General features: G+C 46.3%; 1 protein-coding gene across 6 annotated transcripts in view; it reads left to right on the top strand.

The window, feature by feature from the left end:
- Positions 1 to 24,210, top strand: part of ATXN1 (ataxin 1) — a 383,728-nt gene that overhangs the window by 237,143 nt on the left and 122,375 nt on the right. For all 6 annotated transcript variants that reach the window (XM_079147068.1, XM_079147067.1, XM_079147069.1 and 3 more), the window contains one exon: positions 1,836 to 1,962. The gene's annotated coding sequence lies outside the window, so the exon portion shown is untranslated. The remainder of the gene's footprint in view (positions 1 to 1,835; positions 1,963 to 24,210) is intronic.

Here is a 24,210-nt window from a genome sequence, read left to right as displayed (position 1 = left end):
TGAATGGGGTTTTCCCCCAACGAGGCTGCTTGTGTTTGTTGCTCTGAGGGCCCAATAGTCAGAAGGAAGGATTGTCTCTTGCTTCAGGGTACTGAAAACAGCCTTGCTTCTTGACAGAGACCCAGTTGAAATGACTCCCCCAAAAGTGGAACAACAAACGAATCGCCATCTGCAGATCTGACCCAGTGTGCACAGGCTGTTTCCTCAACCTGGAGACCCAATCAATACCTGGCTTCACTCTCTTTTCTAAGAGGTTTCCTTAGCACCTCTTCCGAAATGAAGTGCCCTGTTAAGATTGTCAATCATGATCATTTTTCCTTCATCGTCTGCTTTTCTGTTACTGGGAATTGAACCCAGGGGCTCTCTACCACTGTGGAACAGGGTCTCCGTTGCTAAGGCTGGCTTCAAACTTGAGATCCTGCCTCAGCCTCCCAGGTTGCTGGGATCCCAGGTGAGCACCACCGTGCTCCGCCCTGCTCGTCATATTCCGTGCATACACTCAGAACCGTATGCTCGAACTCTTGAATGTCTGTGCCTCTTGTCTTGAGGAGTCCCATGAGACCAGGGTCTTTATCTGTTTTGTTCATTATTACTGCCCCCCTAGACAGAGAATCTGGTAGATGTAGTAGCACTAAGTAAAAGTTTGCCCAGCAAATGAGTTAATTCATAAGCAAGCACTTGGTAGCTAGATTCACTAGAAAAGTGACAATTAATACAGGCAGCAGAACTCTCCTTCCCCCTTCTGTCCTAATTTTTTTTTTTGAGATATACTTGTCAGTGTTTTATCAATTCCAAATCTAAGATCAAATATTATTATTCACTTTTTTTTTTTTTTAATTAAAGGGATCTATTGTTTTTCCCTCCTGGAAATACTGCTTATTACACCCACAGTGCACACCAGCATCTCCCACCTGTGTTCAGTACACACTCAGGACTTAGGGAAAATCTGGTGCTCATGGGTGATTTATATGGAAGCAGACGAGATCCTCGTACGACACTTAAATTCTGTTTTTCATCACTCCCTGAAGCCACTAATGGAAATTCCTGTCCCTCAAGTATGCGTCTCAAGGGTACATAAGTCAAAATAGCTTGATCATTCTGGCCTGGGAGCAGCTGTTCTGAGTCTGCCTTAGAGAGGGGGAAAAAAAAAAAAAGGAATCCAGGTGTGGAAAATACTCGTGATTAGCCCAGGACTAGGTCTTTTCATTAAAAGCAACAAACCTGCACAGCCCTCCTCCAGCGGGGCCTTGTGTGCTCCTGTGTGTGACTGTGGTCCTGGGTGGGTGGAAAAGGCAGACTGCCAACTGGAAAGTCTCACAGCCCCGAAAACATGCATATCTGCAGGAGCCTGTGGTCTGTACCAGTGCCCGTGCCCCTGCCCGCTTACGCTCTCATCCCCTGAGCTTCCTGCTCCGTTCCTGTCTCTTCCACCCGGCACCCAGCACAGTTGGGTGCTCCAGGGAGAGCCCACTGTTGGTGCCTGGCCAAAGCTGGCTGTTACAGTCTGGCTCAGAGTCCCCAGCAGGCTTGGGCCCAGTAATAATACTTGGCCCTCCCTCAGCGCCTGTCTCCTCAGGAACTGGGAGTGCTTTGCCAAAGTGATCTTATTGATCTTTCCCCAAACCCAGCGGGGTATGGACGCGCTAAAAGGTGGTAGTCCTCACTCCTGTTTGCAGAGAGTAAAATCAAGTGACTTATTGGGTTTTTTTTGTTCTTTTAAATAAAAAAAAAATACTGTAAAGGGGTGGTTGGTGATGGTCACTTAGTCTAATTGATCAGTGACTTCATTTGTTGAGAGAGTGATTGCTGATGCCTTTACCTGTTTCTCATGCCAGGTGTCTCTCACCCCTTTGTGACCGGAAGAAAGACTCTGTTGGAGCCGGAAGACCTCCAGCTTCCCTGGGAAGGCTCCATGGTGAAGAATAGGCCAAGGCTCTCTGGGAACGGTGCGCAGTGAATGTTGTAAGTTAACAAGGAGTGCTGTACCTGCAGCGGCCTGCCTGCGGAGGACTTGTGAGTCACTGAGCCAGGCTGATGACAGGGTATTAGCAGGAGGCTGGGTGATCATCCAATTAATGCCCTTGCTTATTTATTTATTTTTTTTAAAGAGGTTCTGTTTGTATTTGCTGTGAACTTGCCTTTCTCTTGGTTTCTGTGCAGCCCTGCTCATTATTTCCTTCTAGAATAAGTGGAATACAATGATTCTTTCACAGGAGAACGCCTTGCCTACTGGTATAGCCAGATTGCATCCAAGTTAGCGTCGCCTCGTTGGATGGAGTTAACGCGGTTCTTTTAGGTTGACGAATAGGCCGAGGATTAGCGGCAACCAGGATTTCCACCCAACCCTAATTCTAAGCATTCACGTGAAGTTTTGGACGAGAGATTCTTTTGTTGTTGTTTTCTGGTTAGAACATCTTAATGTAGAAGGAGGAGCAGTCCTACTGGGTGTTTATGCATATTTAGTTGACTTACTGGATTTCATCGGGTTGCTGGGTTTAGGATTTTGAGATTAGTAAATAAATAGTACTGTGTGTCAGCTGATGGCTTGTGACAAGTTCTAGTATCAAGCAATTACTGAGATGACCCAGGAGGAGTTCCAAGGAGCTCACCTGCTGTGAAACTTGATGCTACTTTCTGGAGATTTTGCCTCATTTCGAGACTGTGTTGCCAAAAATGTTTAGAAGAGTGTTAACAGGAAAGAATACCAGTATAGGAAACCCAGGGTGGTCAGTGAACACCCCCTACAAAGAGGAAATGACATGGCCTTCAAATTTTAGAAGATAAAGGGCTGATTTCAACTCACTTTTTGTGTTTGTGTGCCTATTTTTGTAATATGTGTATTTATATATTATGTGTATGTTTTTAATTTCTTAATTTAGCCAGAATACCTTTTTTCAGTATATCACCTATTTGTCCTGCTGCCTAAAAATTTTAAAACAGCTAGATGTAGCATGTATCAGGAAGTGAAAATACGGTCATTGATAAGTTCCCACTAGATTTTTTTTATTTCATGGGTTTCTAAATATTAGTAAGATATGTATGTGGATCCATGTTTCCTCAGGGTTAAATAGCAGTACTAAAATGAGCTTATTAAATTTAAATTTTTCCAGTGCTTCATAGTCAACAGTGAGAAACTTGAAAATTTCAGCGTGTGTCTGTGTCACATGATGACCACCTTGGTTCCGGTGGGCAGTGCCCAGTTGTCCTGAATTTGCCTGGTCCTACCATCAAGGTTAAGCATATTCATTACCTTGGGCAAGAAGTTGGTAACCCCTCAAAAGTGGTGTTTGGTGGGTTTATAGGTTGCTGGGTACTTGCTGTTCATTAGCAATCACCATCTTGGCCTGCAACCCTGGTCAGCGGCAGAACATTGAGTAGGCACGTCTACACTTATTAGAAATTGCTCTCTATCACTATCAAAAAGTAATTTGGAGCCTGTTGGATTGGGGTGTTAGGATGTTTTACCAGAAATTCTTTTTCCAATTAGGTTGTTGTTAGAATGGTGATTTTTTTTTTTTTTTAAAGGTGTCCTTATCCTGGGAAACAAATATCTTGTAGAAGAGTGGGCTAGGTTTCAGGTTCTATTTCATTTATTGATCTACTTATTTCATCCATACATACTGAGGATTGAACCCAGGGGTGCTCTATCACTGAGCTATATCCCCTGTTCTTAGTTTTTATTTTGAGACAGATTCTTGATAAATTGCCCATGCTAGCCTCAAACTTGTGATCCTCCTGCCTCAGCCTCCTGAATAGTGGGATTACAAGCATGAGCCACCCCAGGCTGTATTTAAATGAGCAGTGCAGTTACTATAATCAAGATAGTGTGTTTCAAATATTGGGCGTGTGCGCATGTGTGTTTTAACCCTTGTGTTGAAGTCCTCACGTCAGACCTCAGACACCGAGGTTTCTAAAGCTCTCAGTGTAAACTTTAGGATGCCACAAGACAGACTTAAAGTCATTTTAAAATCCTTCTGCAAATGGAGTGTTGAGAGGAAGGAAATTCCACATTCTAAGTCCCTGCACATGACTTTCTCTTCAGAACTGCATTGCTCGGGATGGGAGGGAGGCTCCCAGTCTTGGTAAACCTTGACCTCCGTCACCTCTCGCAATCTCGGTCCCAACCTGTGCGTTACCCTAGCTCCTCTGCACGTCTCCCTGCTCTCTCACATCCGCCCCCATCTTTGTAGAGATGATGACCTTCGCCCCGGACTGGTCTCACGCCACCTCTAAGAGGCTGTGTCTCGTGTAAGAGTGGCAGGGAGAACTGGAGTCAGGAGGCCTGGGATTCCCGGGTGATGCTGTAGTCCATGGCAGAGCTCTGGGCCCCCCAGGCGCCTGTTCTATGCTGGGCAACATGGGTAAACTGAGGCCTGTGACTTCTGGGGGTTCCGAAGGCCGATGCCGGCCTCTGAAGCACCTTGGACCCTCACGGTAACATCTTTGACTCCTAAAAATAACCTCATTTATAACTGCTGTTAATATATTGTGGGGCTAGGGTTGTGACTCAGTGGTAATGCACCCGCCTAGCATGTGTGAGGCACTGGGTTCGAGCCTCAGCACCACATAAAATTAAATAAAGGCATTGTGTTCATCTACAACTAAAAAACATTTAAAAAATATATTGAGTATAGCCAGCCTTATGGTTAATAAAACAAAAAACAAAAAACAAAAAAACTAATTTTTGTCTCCACCAAACTCTGTTTATAAGACCCTCAGTACCATCTGACAATTAAAAAGTATTCACTGGAGAGCTTCTTAAGAATATACATTTAACTGTTGAAATTCAGGGTCTGAGCTCATTAGATGTTTTGAAAATCGAGCCACTTTGTGTGTGTGTCGTAGTCTCACGTGTGTGGAATCGCGGCCTCGCGTGTGCTAACCATGTGTTCTCCCGCTGCGTGTCTTCCCCAGCCCAGGAGGTACTTTGGAACGTGACCTTTCTAAATCTGCCTCTACCTCTAGTATTGGTTAGCATTGGACCAAGGAGACTGTGGTCTGTGTTTATTGCCTGAGAGTCTCCAGTTCCCAAAGTAGGGTTTCTCGGGTCACCTTCCCTGGCCTATGCAAAGTGGCCTTCACCCGGTCCTGCCCGTCCTCTGGCCCCAGCTTTCTTCCTCCTGAGCACTTTGCATATTTTATCTAGGTGAGTCATCAGTCCCCTCAACCTGACTGCAGGCTCTGTGAAAGCAGGTGACTTTTATTATTATTCCCCATTGAACCCTGAGTGGTCATAGTGGACCCTCAGTAAAGGGTGGTTGAGTGATTGTCAAGGCATAGAGTTATTGTGTCCCTAGGCTCCTGGGTGGCCCCAGCCTGAGGAGAAGAATCACAAACCCCTCTCCAGGCAGGACTGGTTGAATCTGGTGGCAGCTTGAGGGTCAAGGCAGGCAGGGAGAGGCAGTCTACCTTCTAGAAGTAGATGCTAGATTTCTGTCATTTGTAAGGAAATGTGGGGGTGGAAATCATTTGTTTAAAAAGAAAAAAAAAGTCCCATCAACCTATCAATAGAGTCTGGGGATTTTCTGATCCTCTCGCCAACCCTCTGCTGTGTGTGTTTCCTGCCTGTTTTCCTTCTGAGTGGCTGTGGTCTTGTGTTTGCAAGCAGCCTGCCCCGGCACTCTGCGGACAGTGGCACTTTTGTCTGTCCCTGAGGGTCACCTCAGTGCATCACGGTTTATAGTCACATTTATTCCCAAAGTGGGGCCGGGCCCGAGGTGCTGTGTGTACCCAGAAACCGACTCCCTAGAAGGGGACCGGGCAGCGCCCCCTCCGGTGCGGAGGAAGCCCCTGTCTCTGCGGCAGGCCAGGGGAAGTCTGCGAAGCCCTCTCAGCCAGGCAGCGACCCACGGCCCTTTCAGGACAGTGAGCACTAGGGCGTCTGGACTCTCACGTGTCTGTGGATCCCCCACCCACACTTTAGAGTGATGTTCCTGATGCAGGAGCTGGGTGACCCCTGGGGAGACCCAGGGAGGGGCCTGTTGAACAGCCCGCCGGCCCTTCCCTTCTGCCTCCCCTTCCCCAGGCGACCTCGCATCCCAGGAGTGGAAGGATAATGCACAGAATGGCCAAGAGTTGTGGAAGGAGAGCTCATCGTGGCTCTTCTGCCCCTTCTGTGTTCTGTGGTTCGGCTCTTCTAACTGGATAGCCCTTGGGTTCGTGGTCCCTGTGTCCCCTGTGTGAAGTTTAGAACTCGCCACACAATAACATTTAAAAGACCGTGTGCCTGGCATGCTCCAGGCCACTGGGGATACAGTGTCGGGTCATCTGCGTGTCCTTTCCTGAGGTTGGAGCCTTGGAGAGCACCAGGGGGCTGTGCCCAGTGGCGGGGTCTGGTCACTGAGATTCCTCGGAGGCAGATTTTCAGGGATGACTTCAAGGCCTGCCGAGCCCGGAATAGGGCCTCGGAGAGACGGGATTTCAGCCCACCACACGGGCATCTGAGAAGGCCAGGGTGCTTCCAGAGGAGGAAAACAGCCTTTGGTTTAACTGCCACTGTGTCCGGGTACATGAGGCCTCAGATCCAGAAATTTCTTTCCTTCAGAAGTGATGTGGTTTTACCAGTGACAGAGACACACATGGGGATTTGTAGGACATGGGCCCTGTTTTCTTTAGGATTATTTTATATCCTTTTTTGCCTGTGTGTGTGGTACTGGGGATTGGACCCAGTGATTCTCTGCCATTGAATTATATCCTCAGCTCTTTATTTTTCATTTTCTTTCCTTTTCCTTTTATTTTTGTAGTACTGGGAATTGAACCAAGATTTTTAAAAAAAATTTTTTTGCAGCACTAGGAATTGAACCAAGAGGGGTCCTCTACCCCTGAGCTACACCGGCCTTTTTATTTTTTATTTTGAGACAGTCTCATGAAGTTGCCCAGGCTGGCCTGGAACGTGTGACCCTCCTGCCTCGGCCTCCCGAGTAGCTGGGAGCACAGGGATGCGCCACTGTGCCTAATTTACAGTTGTCTTATTTTTTCATGTGTAAAAGTTGAAGCCCAATCTGGGACCCTTTAATGAAAGGGATGCCTCCCAGGTAGTGAGGGTCACGTTTCTGACTGAACTTTGGACAGGAACTGCGCCCAGAGCTACATCCGCGTTTCTTGAGTAGGATATCGGGCAGCCCACACGTGGTGGTGGTTCTTCCTGGAATGGAAGCATCAAGCCACCGAATGCTCTTCCAGGGAGAGGCAGCTAATTCCTGCACCGTGGACACCTCGCAGGTGCCTCTGCCAGGGGTCGTCGGATCACTAGTGCAGACGTTTGCGTCTGGCATACCAGAGAACTTCACTTAGGTTCACTGTTCCTCTAAAAGTTGGTGTTCCTCCTTCGCTGTCTTCACAAGAACGATGTGGCACAATGGGAACTAAGCATTAAGTCATGGAGGCAAAACCTGTTGGTTCTCAGAGGAAGTAAGTTCTTAGGACTAGTATAGAGAGACAGAAAATTTCATCTTTTAAAAACTATCCAGATTTTTGGGTTTTTTTTGTTTTTTTAAATGATCAATTTTTATACCAAATACCACTCACCCAGCCCCCCAACCTATGTTTCTAAAATTTCCAGTGGTAGCCATGTGACACATTACTACACAGTGGAGTCTTGGCTTAAAAGAAATAATGTGTCTTCCATCAGTCCTGAGGATTTTGTTGACCTTTTGCAGACACCTGAATGAGTATGTTACATAATTCAGCAAAAGCAATTTTCAACAAGTACAAAACACTTTATGGTGAGGTAGCAAAATCAGCTGTTCGAAACCTATTTTGGAGAAAGCTAGTTTTTTTAAGCCATTTTTTTTTTTCTACCTGAAACAATTTTCTTCAATAGCTCTGCCCAGAACAGAAATGTAAATGGGACACCAATGCCACTGCAGAATCTTTTATTTCAGAAACTTGGGCAAATTTTTATGCTTCTGTTCTTTGGACCCTTAACTCTTTCCTACCTCTAAATTCCACTTCTTTCTCAATTATCCACAAGTTCTCACGACCATCTTTTTTCTAGCCTCGAGTTCCCGGCACTGGGATGGGATTTGCTGGCGGTGCTGGCAGGATTTGCTCCTGGAACCACAGCCCCAGTACAAGGCTGTGGGCGTTGCCCGTTTCTATCCGGGCCTCCGCCATCCTCTCCAACCTCGGGAGCCCTTACTTTGCTCATCTAGAAATAAAGATGTCCTTGCTGAAAGAGTTTCTAAAATTTCCGCAAGGTTGCATCTCATTTCATTTTGCTGCTTTTCTTTTTAAGCCTCTGTAACTTGCATAGAGCGGAAAAACTAATTTCTCCAGGGCGCAGGTCCAGCCCTTGGTTGGGTTGTCTGAATGCCTGGGGTTCCTATGTGTTGCTGCCGGTTATAAGTATGGTGAACTTACCCCGCAGCACAAAGGGAACCGGGCGCCTGGATCGTTCTTCTCCTACCATGGCAAGCCCGCATTTCCCAGACTCCTTTGCCTTTCCTTTGTTCCCCAAGAAATGGGGGGACAGGAGAAAGGGGACAGCTACCATTTCTGTCCTTCTCTTTAGCAACCTGCGTTGCTCCACCTGTTCTGGTGGTCTCACTTTTGTTTATGGACATCCTCCCCCTCCCCGCTCAGACTGATGAACCGACTGTGTCCGTGGGTCGCTGCGTATCTGAGTGCTCACGTGATTCAGAGTAGAGCCGTTCAGCCTGTCTCCAGCTAGTTTGTGGCCCCTTCTCTGTCGCCACCAGCACATCAAGTGCCAGGCTAGTATGTCAGCCGCCCACTGGGTAATGTTACTCTGTCGCTGCCTTTCGGGGGCATATTCACTGCCAGTTGGTATCCCGTTGCTGTCATTGGAGTTTGCACCGCTGATGATCTATTTCTGGGCCTCAGCCGTGATGCCAGTTGTCCTGGCAACCTGATGGCTGGCACTTTGTGAAAGGTGAATAAGGGAGTGGCAGTGGGTGGCCTCAAGAGGGTCAGGGGGCGTGGGCAGTCTCCCTACTCAAAGAGGAGTTTCCTCATCTCGGCGGGCCTCCAGAAAGAGGCTGTCACTGAGGATCACGGGCCACATGGTCTGGGCCAGATAACATCCCACAGAGAATAGCAGACTAACCAGGGGACAGTCCAGGCAGAATGTAGGGACAGGCCAGGCTGTTGGGTGATCTCAGTGCATTCGATGCTATCAGTTTTTCCTGTGAGTTGGGTTAATGTTCTGGTTTATCGGCACTGGCATTCAGAGTTGGTGACGAGAGGAGATGCAGGGCAGGACTGGAGGTCAGGAGAAGTCAGACGAAGGGAAACACCCTGGCAGCCGATCTTGGCTCCCTTGCCTGTTGCCGGGTCTGACCTGAAAGCATCCAGTGTAACGAGAGCTCTGGTAATCGATCCCTGCGCCCAGCGCGGAAGAGAACACTGCTCACCTTGTGCTGCTTTTTAAAAGCTCTCCTTCTGCCTTGGTGCCACAGTGAATTGGCACTGAGTGACTGATTCCGCCACTTTTTGGTGTAGATCCAAAAAAGAGCATAGAAATACTGAGGAATACATCTTGAAGTCCCCAGCCTAGGTGGCCCTGTCTAGATCAAGTCTAAAAGGGGACAGAGCAGTCAGGTGACGTTGAATGTCTCTGGGGTTTTATCCCAGAGCCACTTCATTGTGAAAGTCCCTGGGCAATGGATCTGGCTGACATTTCCTCATGGGGATGCTTCTGTGTTGGCTGGGAGATGTGGAGGCATTTTTCACAAAGAAATAGACCAAAGGTGGATCTTTGCAAGGAGGTGAGGAGAAAGGAGCTTTTGAGAGGGATGCTCCCCAGAGCATCCGAGACACACAAATGATGTGCAGCATGCATTGCCTCTCCCTTTGTTGATAAGTTTTGTGGTCTCGGTATTTATTATTTCTCCACCGAATGACTCCACTTGGCTAAGTGCATGCAACAGGGCTCCCCAGGGAAACCAGTGGGATGCGCCGAGTGTCTGCAGCAACTGAATATTCTCTGTCAATGCTCACCCTGACCCGGCAGCAGGATTGGGGCCAGTTCATGAGACCTGAGCCTGGAATGGAGAGGAATCCTTTGGGGGTGGAGAAGAAAATTCCAGGGATAGTTGTTGACACTTTCGGAGTGCCCTTTGTTTTCAGGATGTCTCTTAAGAGATAATAAAGAAAAATCTGTTTCGTTTGGTGTGTGTGCTGTGCCCAGTGAGGTCATTACATTATTTGAAATGATGTAAATTATAGAAGACACTGTGTGTTCCTGGAGTAGTAAATACCTAAGAGGTGCATCTTAATGTTGTAGGGAAGTCTTTTTTTTTTTTTTTTAAATTTGTGGTGCTGGGGATCAGACCCAAGACCTTGCACTGAACTATATTCTCAACAGAAATTTTTAAAGAACATTATGTAACTCTGAATTCAATACTTTATGGTGCATAGTGATCATTCTTTGTGGCACGAAGGTAACAGACACCGTTCTGTCATGTTGACATGAATAGAAAGTATAGCTCATGAGTTGCCATATTTTCTCACATGAAAATCCTTCTCTAGGTGTGATGGGTTTTTTTTGTTTTTGTTTTTTAGTTCTTTGTACTAGGGCAATTTACCACTGAGCTACATCCCTAGCTCTTTTTTAGTTTTTGAGACATGGCCTCACTAAGTTGCTTAGGGCCTTGATAAATTGCTGAGGCTTTTGATCCTCCTGTCTCAGCCTCCTAAGCCACTGGGATTAAAGGCCTCCACCACTGTGCCTGGCTTTATGGTTCCTTTCTTAAAGGAGATTTGGTAAAGTGGGTGATAACCCAGTTAGTTCTCATGAACTTGAGACTTTTCACAACCTATCTCAATATCCAGTAGTTGGAAGCACACTTGCAACAGAGGGAACCTGTTACCTCTCCCTCCTGAGTTAATTATTGTAGATGTCCAAGGAAGGTGAGAATCAAAATGTTAATATCTAAGCAGAAGATGGGGACACCTTTGGCTTTGTCTGCAGCACAGATATCGGACTGATAATGGAAATCGAGGCTCTCTTCCCATCCCCACCCTATGAGACCAACAGCAAGCTATTTTCTTCCTCTGGGGCTCTATTTCCTTGTCTTCTAAAGGAAGATAATTATCCCCGCCACTTTACAACATCAGATGTGAAGATATTAGTCCAGATAAACAGCTTTTGGAATAACTTCTGGATTCCAATCCTAGATCTCCTATTCATTAGCTGTGTGTCATTGGAAAAATTATCCAACTTCTCTGAACCGTATTTACCTTATCTGTAAAATTGCAGTGACCAACCTGCCCTGAAAGGCTGTTGAGAGAATGAAATGAGATTTATCCCCGAGAGTGCTCCCTGGTGGCCATGGCAGCTAGGATGCTGTTGTGATGATCAGTTTCTCAAGTCAAAACATACTGTGAGATGTCGCTTCGGTGAACAGTTGCTGCTTGAGGGAGCCTAGCGTGGTGACATTTCTGTGCTCTAGGAGTCATCCTGAACTATCATTGTCATTACATTGGCAGTGAGTGCAGTTACGTATGGAGACCTTCTGCTTCTTCAGCACGTGCAATAATCCTGACAGTGAGGACGATAATGCTTTTCAGAATATCCACAGGTGCATGACGAGGACCTTGGAATTTTGGGTGAATTTTTCAGGATTAGTCAAACTGAAAGGCATAGTGAATTTGGAAGCTATGGTCTCACCTATAAAAAGAGCAGGGAGATTCCCAGAGGCTACTGCTATGAGAGGAACTCTCAGCAAAGCATTACAATATATTTTGATGTCGTTACCATGTCTAGGTAAGATAGGTAAAAATTATCTGGTCTCATTCTTTGAAGTTGAAAAAAGAAAGCCTGAAGATAGAAATCTGCATCCTTCTTCTTTTAGCAGATATTTACAGAGCATGTGTGACAGACCAGGCATCCACAATAGCTGAAGGAACTTCCCATCCCTGGGCAGAGGGATGAGAAAATAGACAGCCCCTTTACATGATGGCCAGTACTTTGCCAGTGGTGCCCACAGGATGCCATGGATACAAGCCATTGAAGCATCTTCTGGGGTCAGGGCAGGCTTCATCCTCAGACCTAAAGAATGTCTAGGTATTAACTAGAAAACAAGGTGGGTCTATCAGTTAGCATATGCTGTGTAACAAGGGATTCCAACATTTAGTGACTTAAAACAATGAACGTATTTCTTGTGAGTCCTGGGGTCACCTGGGCTACTCTGGTCTGGCCAGCTTGGCTGGACCTGGCTAGTAGAGGATGTCCTCACAGCTGTTGGAGGGCTGATTGTCCAAGGAATAGGGGAGCTTCTGTGGGGTAGGCCATTCTGAGCTTCATCATCCTGTTGTCTCGGGGCTCCTGAGAGCAGTAGGAGAGGGCAAACCCCAGTGTACAGTGATTTTTTTTTTTTTTTTTTCAGCCTCTGCTTGCAAGGTAGTTGTTGATTTCTCTTTGGCCACAACCTAGTAGGCTTAATTCAGGGGTGGGGGAACCTCCCGCTCTCCTCACATGGAGGACATCACATGTAGAGCTCAGAGGAGAGAGGACATGGCATGTGGGAAAACTGGAAGTTGTTCAGGATGGCTGGAACAGAGCTTGTGATAAATGTCAAGAGAAGGGGCTGGTCACAAAGTGTCTTTTCAATAAGCTCTGCTCAGGAGTTTGGAGTTTATCTGGACGACAGGAGAAAAGTCACTGAAAGACTTTAAGCAGGATGTTGTCCTGATCAATAAAATACACACAAACATGGTGAGATGGCAAAAGCCGAACAGCACTTGTGAGTCTAAACCGTTCACGGAAGTTACCAGAGCCATGTCCCAGGGGTAGCCAGGAGAAGACGGATCCTAGGACTGGGGGCGGTGAGTGGACTGAGAGCTGAGTGCTTTCCAAACAGCTTGACCAGAGGGAGGTCAGAGGCCTCACAAGGCCAGCAGAAGAGATGAAGTCTGAGGCCATGAGCCCGGTCTGACTGGAGTCTGTAGGGAGGACTCAGAGCAGGTTGGGGGCTTGGCCACGGCTGCCTGGGCTCCCCACGCCACCCTCCTGTGAGTCCTGCGGGACTCCCGTGCGCGTGGATTCCAGCCAGCACTGCCAAGAGCTGATTCAAGGCCCCTTCTGAATGCGTCTCCCCCTGGGAATATCGCAATGTCACCCCGCTGGAGGCTCTCTTCTTCCCAGTGTGGTTTTCCTCTCAACCTCAAAACAGTGTCCCCCAAGGGCCCTGGGGCCCTGGGGCCCTGACCAGTGCTCACCCATTAACTTCCAGTTTTGACCTTTCAACTCTACTTTTAAGTCTGATTCTTTAAAAGAAAAAAACTAAAATTGAAATGACTGTTTCATTTCACACAATTCGTGTGACTGAGAGTGAGATCTGTGGTTTTCACCAGTTCGGTTGGGGACCAGTTTGTTGTCACTGAAACTGCATGATGTCGGGGTGGGACTGGCAGGGTACTTTCAGCCCTCCAAGCTGTGACCAGCTGCGGCAAGTGCTGTCTTCATAGAGGAAAATAGGAAGGGTATTAAAATGTGCGTTAAGCACATGATAACTTGCCTTGCTTTCTTTCTGATTATTTTTTCCCCCATTTAAAAAAAGAGTGCAGATAGGCTAGAGCAGGCTGCTGGAGATGGCGTCTGATTCCTGCTCTTTGCCTGGAAGAAACACCTTCCCTAACTGAATGTTGGGAATAAAAGAGAATCTAGAAGGTAAAGAAGGAGGCTAAGAATCCAGGCAACCTTCTGGGGGTGGGCAAGCCACTTCGGTAGCTCAGAGTCCCACATCTTCTCTGCTTCGACTTTGAACAGTCTTTTCAAAAACTCCTTGTGAGACAGATGTCTGGCCGTATCAGCTCTTCATCTCGTGGGCTCTGATGGGCGCGTCTGTGGGCTGTTAAGCTCGGGCAGGGGAGCTGTTCCACAGGATCAGGGCTGGTGGCTCAGCCCCCTGCATAGTATTGTCACCAGGCAACTGCTGATTGAATGGGATGCACCCTCCAGAACAGGAGAGGGTTTGAAAACTTCCAAGGCATGGCCAGAGCCCACAGGCATTTGTTCGATGCTGAAAAACATTTTAGACATTTTTATCAGAGTTTTAGTTAAACAATTATGTGGGGGACTGCTAAGGAAATGTGCGATAGGGGACCTCATAATTTCAAGTGCCCAAATTTGGTGAGCTTCATACGCATGTGAGATGGAAATGAAAACATGGCACGTTTTGGAATTCCTGATTCTGCTTATTTGCTTTAATAGCAGATCTTTGCATAAACACCGAGTCATTGCATTCTATACTGAAAGGAAGATACAGTTTGCTGTGCTCAATCTGGTCTGGCTTCCAAACCGTATGGAACAAGTGCCAGAAGAAGGAATGAGCTCAGCATGGTTGGTGACTAGAGAAATCTCTAATTCCTTGGTTTTTTTTCCCTGAACGAACACATGACCTTATGTGACGTTGCATGTAAAATATTAACAAAAAATGATACTTTATAAATTTGGAGCCAATCTGTTCTAGAGTATGTGGAGCGTAGAGGAGAAAAATAGAAGATTCTTCTTTTAGGGGAAGCAGGGTAGAGACGCAGGTGCCCAGTCTCTGCCACCTGCAGATGACTTCACTGAGTCTTGCGGGCTGCTTTTCTGACTCACCTGTGCTCTCTGGTGCTGAAGCCCTGCACCCACGCTACGCCACGAGGGACAGGCTACAGGATTAAGGGCGTGTCTTGATCAGAACTACCTCCTGGTGTTTGCCTTTTTAGAAATTGTAATACCTCTAAGTCTGAAAGAGTGAGACTTTTTCGGAACTGCATTTCCTCACCTCCTTGAGGGGGACAGCCGTAACCTAAGGAGCCACATGGGGGCCGAGGGAGTAACAGCTGTGACGTGCTCTGAGGACCTTCCGAGGGAGGATAGCCTGCCCCATTCCCATCGAGACTCATTGCTCCCTTGTGTGCAAATGACCCGACTCTCCCACTAGCCACGGTCTGTCTCTTCTCACGCGTGTGTGGCTTTTAGGTGCATGTCAGAATGACCTCTGCATTCAGCACACACCCCATGCCTTCCACCACAAGACTGCCCAGCCACAGAGAGGTGCTCTAGTGACCATTGCATTCAGCTGGCTTTCCAGTCCCCCTCTATGCTAGGGGCAGAAAGTCATGGTAGTGGGCTGTACTCTTCATTTATCTGGACACGAAAGCCCCTCTGGTCCTGTCCCTCCTCATATCTGTTACGTCGTGGGTGCCTCTAGAGTTCTCCCGACCTGACGCCTCACTACAGCGAACTCAGACATGCCACGCTCTGTGTTTGTTTATTCCATCTCAGTCTTAAATCACTCCTGTATTTCAGCTTATGAAACTGAAAATTCAAAATTAGTCTCTGTGATGAAATGATGCCGCCATGGTTGGAAATTATTTAGTGGAAAATGTGCTCATCTTCTGATAAAATCCCTTTCAAGCTTTGAGTCGTGCCTGGTTTTAATGGCTGGAGCCTTTTAGGCTGAGAGAGGAGAGCAGGGCAAGGCTGGAATCCAAGGTCACCTGTGCTGTGGGCGAGTACTTCACAGCAGCACGGTCCCACGTCAGCCATTCTGCCCGTCCCTTCAGTGGCCAGTCGCCCTCTCCTCCCTGTCTGGTCGAATCTTTCTCTTCCAACCGCTTCACACCACGATGTGCATCATGCTTGGCCCGGGGAGGAAAATGGACTCTTAGAAAGACCCTAACGTTAATAGGGTCGGCTGCATTTCTCCAGAGCTGGGGAAATGGAAGAATTGAAGTATTTTTTAAGTGGCAGAATTTTAGTCATCCTAGGGGAAATCTTTGGGCAAAATTCCTTCAAACATATGGGGCACCGGGGTCCTAGGTACCCCCATCAATGCACATTGTCCATTCCTGGCTTCTGTATAATCACTTTCCATGTCGAATAACTAAATAGCACCAAGTAACTTTTGACACGAGTTCAAAGTTAGGGCAGGCGCAGTTCACCAACTTGATTTTTACCAACTTGTTATATACACGTAATAGATTTTTACCAACTTGTAAAATACACGTAATAGAATGTCCTCTGTCCACTGTTTTGCTTTTGTCTGTTTTTTGGTTCTAGGGATTGAACATGGGTGCTTAACCACTGAGCCACATCCCCAGCCCTTTTTTATATATATATTTTTTGAGACAAGCTCTCACTAAGATGCTTAGGGCCTCACCAAGTAGCTGAGGCTGGCTTTGAACTCGAGATCCTCCTGCCTCAGCCTCCCGAGCTGTTGGGATTTACAGGCGTGCGCCACCGCGCTCTGCTGTCCGTTGTTTGAAGCGTACGGTTTGGAGCATTAATTGCACTGGTATTGTTGGATGGCTCTTCATTCGTCTGTTTCCAGACCTTTTTCTTTCTGCCAAACTGAATCTAGACTCATGATGCAGCTCCCCCGGCTCCCCTCGGCAACTGCTAGAGACCTTCGTTCTACTTTTCCCGCCTGTGTAATTTTGACTACTCCACGTCCATCTCAGGAGTGGGATAACACAGTATTTGTCTTTTTGCAACTGGCCTCTTTCACTTAGCACAGTGACCTCCAGGCTCATCTGTGTTGCAGCACATGTCCGAGTAGCCTTCCTTTTTAAGGCTGAGTAATATTCCATCGTATGGCTAGACCATATTTTGCTTATCCATTCGTTCATAATGGACATGTGGGTGGCTTCCACCTTTTGGTTATTGTGACTAATACTACCATGAACATCTCTCTTTGGGTTCTTTCACCAACTTCCTTTTTTGTCTTTGTTAGATGCAGGTGCTGGAAGGAGACACACGCCTGACTTACTTGACCCCTTTCTAGTGTCGCAACTCTAGGTAACTTCTACCACCCTCTTCCTGAGGTCTGAGAAATGCTACCGGTCGCATTCAGTTCTCCAATAGCAAGCAAAACCAGCTTGTTCTCTATTAACATGCAAATGATCCCTAGATAGAGATAGCTAAGATCTTAGCACCTGGCGTGAACTAGTTGAACCAGATCCTGTCTTTGATGCTTTCTCTGCCTCCGGTTCTTCACCACTTGCTCCCTGTTAAAATCGTCCCTCATATATAGTCTTGAACTATTGTTCTAAATGTCACACTGTTTTGAACTTATCTATATTCTGTTTCTCCTGGTAGAACAGAAGCTCCTTAAGGGCAGGAACCTCGTGTAATGTATGTTGGTTTTTCACACACAGACAACTCAAACTGTTCATTCATCTGTGAGAGGCTCATCAAGTTCCATTGAGAAGAAGAAGCTACATCAGTTTATGTTCTTTTTCAAAAGATAGGTGACAATTCAGTGAACGTTCTCAACCAGTATTGAAAACTCTGCTTGCTCTAAATCTCCACATTTCCATGATCAGGCACAGATGTTATATAGATGCATGCATTTACTTAACACATTGTTAACAGAGTGACTTGTGCCTCCTTAGGTTAATGTGCTCTGCGTTGATTAGAACTGTGGACCTTGGTGTGTACTAGCAACTAGGAGCACAAGGACAGCGTCACTTGCTGAATGGGCTTGGTGACCAGTCACTAATCCCACAGCAGCGCCCCTAGAAACAGCAGTTATTCTGATAACAGTTTGACAACAATACTCTTTTTAAGGTGAAAGCCAGTCCTAAACTGAATTTTTACTTTAGGCTGTAGCCTAAATCCTTAGTGATGTTACTACTAAAGCTCATAGGAGACAATTTTTTTTTTTAATTGTTACCAGTTATTTTTGTGATTATTGCTATAATTTCCTGTAGGTAAAAACATTACAAAACATTCGCTGGTCACTGGATGGAATCAGACTGTCTTCACTGAGTATCAGTGTTTCATATGGAATGAGCAGAACAGAAACAGATTCTTTGGGGGTGAAGTTCAGCTTCATTCCCTACCAAATGTTGGGAAAGGGTTGTTAACTGGTAATAAAACTTAAAGCTAACAGTTCTAAGTTATTCTCTGTGTCTGTCTTGTGCTTGTACCTCGGTACAGTAGCACTGAAAGTGTAGGCTCTGCTGTTGAGCAGTGCACCTGGACAATGAATCGCAGTAAGTAGCTACAGCGAATTGATGCCAACAGAAAGGAAGACTCGGAAACAGATGGCTTTTGATTAAAGGTACTTCCTGAAACAGGTTGCAAGGTGAAATTGTTAGTTGAGGGAAGGTGATAGATGGTCATTAAAAACGCTGCTCTGGATTTGCTCTACTGTACTGCCCCTGCCCACCTGAGGACCACGACCTCACCCTCATCTATATGGGGAGCAACAGTGGATAAATAGTGATTCAAACCCTAAAAGCTGACAGTGGGGGTTGGATCGGGCCTCTCTCTGGTTTGTTGAGGGAAAATACATCTCGGTTGTAGAGTAACTGTGATTCATGCTAATTCCTGGTCACGCTGCTACATTATCTTCATAAATAATTTGCATCATGGGGTGTTTCTGCATATCTGTCGTTCTGATATTTTTAGCTAGCATTTTACAAAATAACCATTTTTAGAACAGACTAATCAAGAACCTCCTCCAGGGAAGGAGACGCGCTAGCCATGTGACGGGTCAGCTGCTCCTGCCCCGGGCACTGTGCTGCTGTCTCGTGCTGCTCTTGCCATTACTTTTGTGGCTTTAGCTTTTATGAGTTTCTATGCCTTTTTTCCCCCCTGTTATGAATCGGGCTGTGACTGCTGAAGCCATTTCTGCAGTGAGACCCTGCACCACACTGCCCAGGGCAAGCTGGGGCTCCGTGCAGCACTGGCCAGGCCGCCCCCAACACAAGTGGAAACTTGAATCACAAGATGGAAGAAGCATTAGTTCTTTCATTGAAAAAAAAATTAGTCTTTTCCATGAAGCTTCTGTAATAGCTTGAGAGGAAACAGGGAAATACAAGCTAGAAGTCTAAATGATTCACAGGTCCTTGAGGCCTCTGTGTCACCACCGTTGACATGAGTGCAGAATATTTCTTTTTTTCTCTTTCTTTTTTTTTTTTGGATACCAGGGATTGAACCCAGTGGCAGTTAACCACTGAGTCACACCCCCAACCCTATTTAAAATATTTTATATAGAGAGAGTCTCGCTGAGTTGCTTGGGCCTCACTAAATTGCTGAGGCTGTCTTTGAACTTGGGATCCTCCTGCCTCGGCCTCCATGTCGGTGCACACATGCACAAACAAATTCATATAACCTACAAACATGCTCTTTTGAACCCCCTGTTCTCATATAAAAATATATGTCAGCATCTTCCACATTGGTAAATAAAGACCTTTAAATTGTTCCTGGCTTCTGGCTTTTCCCCTGCTGGAATTGAGAGTGGAAGTTCTTCGGCTTTACAGGTTGTACCCATCCAATTGCCTCCCGCCTTCTCTCTCTTCTGCTGGTCTCCATTGCACTGACCTCTTGCTCTGTCCTGAACAGAAGAAACCTGAATGGGAGGAAATCCAGGGACCTCTTTGTCCCTCCTGCCACTCGGGACTTTTGAGAAGTGACTCTGCCCCCTGGCCTTCTTGGTTTACGCTGCCCTTTCCTGGGAATGTGACTTTCCTAGGGAGCTCTGAGCCTCCTGTTGACCATCCCTCAAAGCCGATGACTGGGACCTCACTTGTCTTGGGGCCTCGGACTCCCTGTCTCCGTGTCCTAGCATGGTTTGGATGCTTCCTTCTGCTCATTTGGACTCTTCTGTGGCTTTCCCTGTCCTCTGGAGTGACCTCACTCACTTTGAAGCTACCCTCTTAAACTCCCCAGCATGGCCTCTCCGACACACCTGTGTTTACCTGCAGTCCTTACCACCTGTGGCCTAGGTCTTTAAAACACGGCACTCAGCCGAGCACCTTCCCCAGGAATCCAGCTGCACCCTGTCCCTGTGGGAATCACTGTGTCCCCCAGAGTTTGGCCCATAAATGATTCCCCCTGCCGTCCTTCAGCCCTGGCTGGGAGGCATCTTGATGGACTGTACCGTGATTAAGTCCACGTGGCTCTAACCAATATCCAGCAGGACACTTGGGTGAGGGGGAGAACCCCAAACCGCTGACTTTGCAGTTTTTGTTTTTAATTAACGGACTTTATTATTATTATTTTTTTAACAGTGGTTTCAAATTTACAAAAAATTTTACTGTGAAGTACAGAGAATTCCCCAATTCTCTATACTCCCCCACTTATCATTAACATCATGCATAGTGCACTTACTACAACTGCTGAACCGATAGCCATGTTATCGTTGACCGAAGTACAGTTTACAGTGAAGTTCCTACTTTGTTGTGTGTTCTACAGGTTTTGACAAATGTGCAATGACCTATCATTTCTGTATTGCACAGAATAGTCTCACCACCCTGCCCATTTGTCCTTCCTTCTCAATCCTTAAATCCCTGATGTTTTCACTACTCCATAGATTTGTCTTTTCCAGAATGTCACATAGTTAGAATCTATAATGCACATAATTTTCTGGCATCTTTCATGTAGCAGGGTGCATACCTGCTACATGGAAGTTTCCTCCATGTGTTTTCATGGCTTGATGGCTCAGTTCTTTTTAGTGCTAAGTAGTATTCCACTGTATGGATGTACCGCAGTGTCCAGGGTATGAACATACCCATTCACCAGGTTTTGGCAATTATGGATGAAGTGCAGGGTTCTATGCAGATATTAGTTTTCCCCAAAGGGCATGGTTTTGGGATTGTGTGTTAAGAGTATGCTTGGTTTTTTTGAGAACTGACCAAGTCCTGTAGCGTGACTGGTCCCTTTTGCATTCCCACCGGTGATGAGAGAGTCCCTACTGCTTGTTCCCATTCTCACCAGTGTTTGGTGTTGGCAGTGTTCTAGATGTGGGCCATTTTAATAGGCGTGTAGTGCTGTCCTGTTTTAAATTTACAGTGGGGTCTCTCTTCCTGATGCTTATTGGCCATCCTGTGCCCCCAGAGGTGAGGCGTGTGTTCATTTTTATTTCTAATTGGGTCTTGTTTTCTACTGGTGCAGTTCCTCCAAGCTCTGTTGCTTCTGCCCTACTGCTCTCCACCCTTGGGTCCCTAGGCTTGGTCTGATGGTGTGCCCCTGGTGGCCTTGCCCACTCCTGGCAACTTCCTGCCTCTGAGAGCGCTCTCCATACCCCAGATGCTCAGTAAGCACTGTCTTCGTACCCAGTGCCCCACATGTGCCCCGTGGCCGTGGGTTCAGGTACCCTCTCCCACTCCCTCTGCCCGCCCCTCTCCATTCACAGAAGTACTGGTTGCTCCGAGTCCTCAGCAGCTCACCTCTGTGTGTCCCGCTGCTTAGCTGTTATGCCAGCCATACTCACAGAGAGAGCAAGTGTCAAGACTGGAGAAGGCGGCAGCTGGCATGACGTGATTACAGCTCTGAATCTGCCCAGGTGGTCCAGCAGCACCCCCTTCCCCACGGGAGATGCGTCTCATGACCCCCAGCAGCTGTGGGAGTACCCAGTCCCATGAGCAGTGTCTTTCCTATACACACATACTATGATCACGTTTAATTCATGAATTAGGTATAGTAGGAGGCCCACAACCATAATAACGCAATAACAAGATACTCTAAGTTACATAAAACTCATTCTTTATATCTGGAATTTTCCACTTAATATTTTTGGACCATGACTGAATCCTGGTAACTGCAGTCTCGGAAAGTGAAATGGAAAAGAAGAAACATCTGTAAACTTAAGAAATTGCTTGGTACTTTTATATTGACTTCTAAGTTGTGCTGTTTGTTGTAATTAAATAACATATTTTTAACATCTTATTTTTGATGCCTGTTTTGCTTGCTGACTGCAAGGTTTTTTTTAACCTGCTCATGCTAACCATCTCATGCGGAAAGCACCAAGTTTATGACAAAAAGAGATAGGTCTATACAAATTACCTTTACGTTACTATGTACGCAATAGTAGATAACATGGAAGAAAACCGATTTCTGCTGGAGACATTTCTGAATCGTTGGCTGCTCTCTAGGTAATGCAGAGTTACCCACACCATTATACTGCAGATATGTCAAGGTATCGATGTCCTCGGCCATATGGAGCAGCAGTGGCCCCTGAGGCTGTGGAGCCCCTGCAGGGGACTTATTCACTTAGGCTGGCATGTGCTGCCCAGGTATTATTCTCTGTCATATGTGCCTTCAGAGAGACTGCACAGCAACCCAGAGAACACACTGGCATAATATGGAATAGGGAAAGTGATCTGAAATTCAAAAGAATCCCATGCATTGTCAACTCTCTGACAGCGAGATGTCTGCTTAGCTTTCTGTTCTCTCCCTGTGCATGTCCCTGGCACATAATAAGTGTTCAATAAATATTTATTGACTTAATTCATGAAACATAAAACTGAGCATGTTACTTAACCCCCCTATCAGTTTCCAGACTTGGAAATACAGTTTATTGCTATACAGCAGATATAAATTTATATGTAGAGAATGGACTTGTGACAAACATGCAGTCTGTGGACAGTGCCAGGTACAGAGTGGGGATCCATGTGGTCGCTTCTTACTCTTTCTCATTCAAATCTATTTTTTTTTGGTACCAAGAATTGAACCCAGGAGTCCCTAACCACTGAGCCACATCCCCAGCCCTTTTTATTTTTTATTTAGAGACAGGGTCTCACTAGGTTGCTTACAGTCTAAGTTGCTGAGGCTGGCTTTGAACTCACGATCCTCCTGCCTCAGCCTCCTGAGCCTCTGGGGTTATGGGCGTGGATCACAGCACCCAGCTCATTCAAATCTTTTCTAAGTACAGATGACGATGATGATAAAGGTTTGCATACCACTTACACAATTCACTGCCTTATGGTGATGTCATCCTCTGAGCAATTCATAGACAATTACTTCTTTCTTCCCTCTCTTTATGAATGATGAAACCGATGCTGAGAAAAATCAAAAGCTCTTGTAAGATTGCGTAAGTGTTGTGTGCCATGACCAGAACTTGAACCTAGGTATTTCGATTTTTCTGGCTTGACATCTCAAGGACTTTCAACCACACCGAACGTGATAGAGTTCTGTCAGATCTGCTTTAAAGACCAGATCGCTTCAATTAGCAGCTTGTTTGGTTGCAAAGGATGGTGATAAGTAAATTTAAGGATGCTTAAGTGAGCTCACCATTCCTAAACTTTTATTTTTATATAGCCAGCCAAAGGCAGGTTTGAGCTCAACCCTGAACAGAATCTTTAAATTCTAAGCCTTGGACTCCTGAATCAGTAATGGTGTTTTGATGTGAATTAATTATGTGTAACATTTTTGAATGATAAATTCACAGAAGTATTGCAACACTTGGTGTGCTGCGGTGAGGACGGATGATTAGCAGGAGGACGAGAGGGACATGAAGAGGCAGGTTTCTATAGCTCCTTTAAATACACTTGACACCATCCTTTTGGAGGGAGAGAAGTAGTTTCAAAATCTCAGACTTATGAGAAGAAAACTGGCAATATCCCTTTTTTTTTTTTTTTTAACCCTTTCCTTTGGAATGTGTAATTGCTTGGTCTGCTCTGGTTTTGATTCCCAAATGAGTTTTCAAGAACTGACATCCTCCTGGTTTTTTCTTGGTGCTGGGGATGGAACCCAGGGCCGCATGCATGCGAGCTCAGCGCTCTGCCACTGAGCTACATCCCCAGCACCACCTCTGGTTTGTGTTTTGGTTTATTTTTTTTTTAAGGTTTAATTTCTCCTCTGACTGATACATATATGGTCTTGGGACGTGAAATGGGCACTCCTGAATCTCCCCAGGGTGCCAACTAAATTTAATCATGTGCTATCTGTAAGATCCAGAAAGGTTCACACTCTCATAAGGAGCAGGTCGTTGGCAGTTATGGATTCTGAGCTGTATTTCTAACCTGAACAGCATTTATTCACCCTGCACTTGCTAAATCATCTCCAGGTGTCTATTAAATGCCTACAATATGTCCTGCTCCAGGAGAAGGAAGCCAGAGCTTAGTTGACGCGGGTGCTTAGTTGACCGACCGAGCGAGCACCTTGCTTCTCTTCCATGGAGTTCCAGAACCTCTCTCCATGGCCATGGTCAACCGGCACCTGCTCTCTTTCCTTGCTGGAGTGGGTGTCCCTCCAGCTCACGAGCGGCATTATAACCTGGTGAGTTACAGAGAAAAGGCACGGGAATCTAGGAGCGGTGCGACACTGGTCTCCAAGTGCACTGTCCGGAGGAGCTGCAAGACACCGTGCCCAGGACGATGGCACGGAGCAAATGTCTCTCTGGCATGGTAGACAGAGAGGCAACTAAAGATAGAACGTGGGGATGACAACCTTTTAACCTTTTAAACAACCATGTTTCAGTTCAGCTTGTTCCTGTTTGCCTTGAGAACTCTAATTACAAACTCCAT

This window comes from Sciurus vulgaris (assembly GCF_902686455.1).
Source record: "Sciurus vulgaris genome assembly, chromosome: 7".
Lineage (NCBI taxonomy): Eukaryota > Metazoa > Chordata > Mammalia > Rodentia > Sciuridae > Sciurus > Sciurus vulgaris.
The sequence above is the reverse complement of the archived record's forward strand: the minus strand, read 5'-3'. Positions and strand labels throughout refer to the sequence as shown.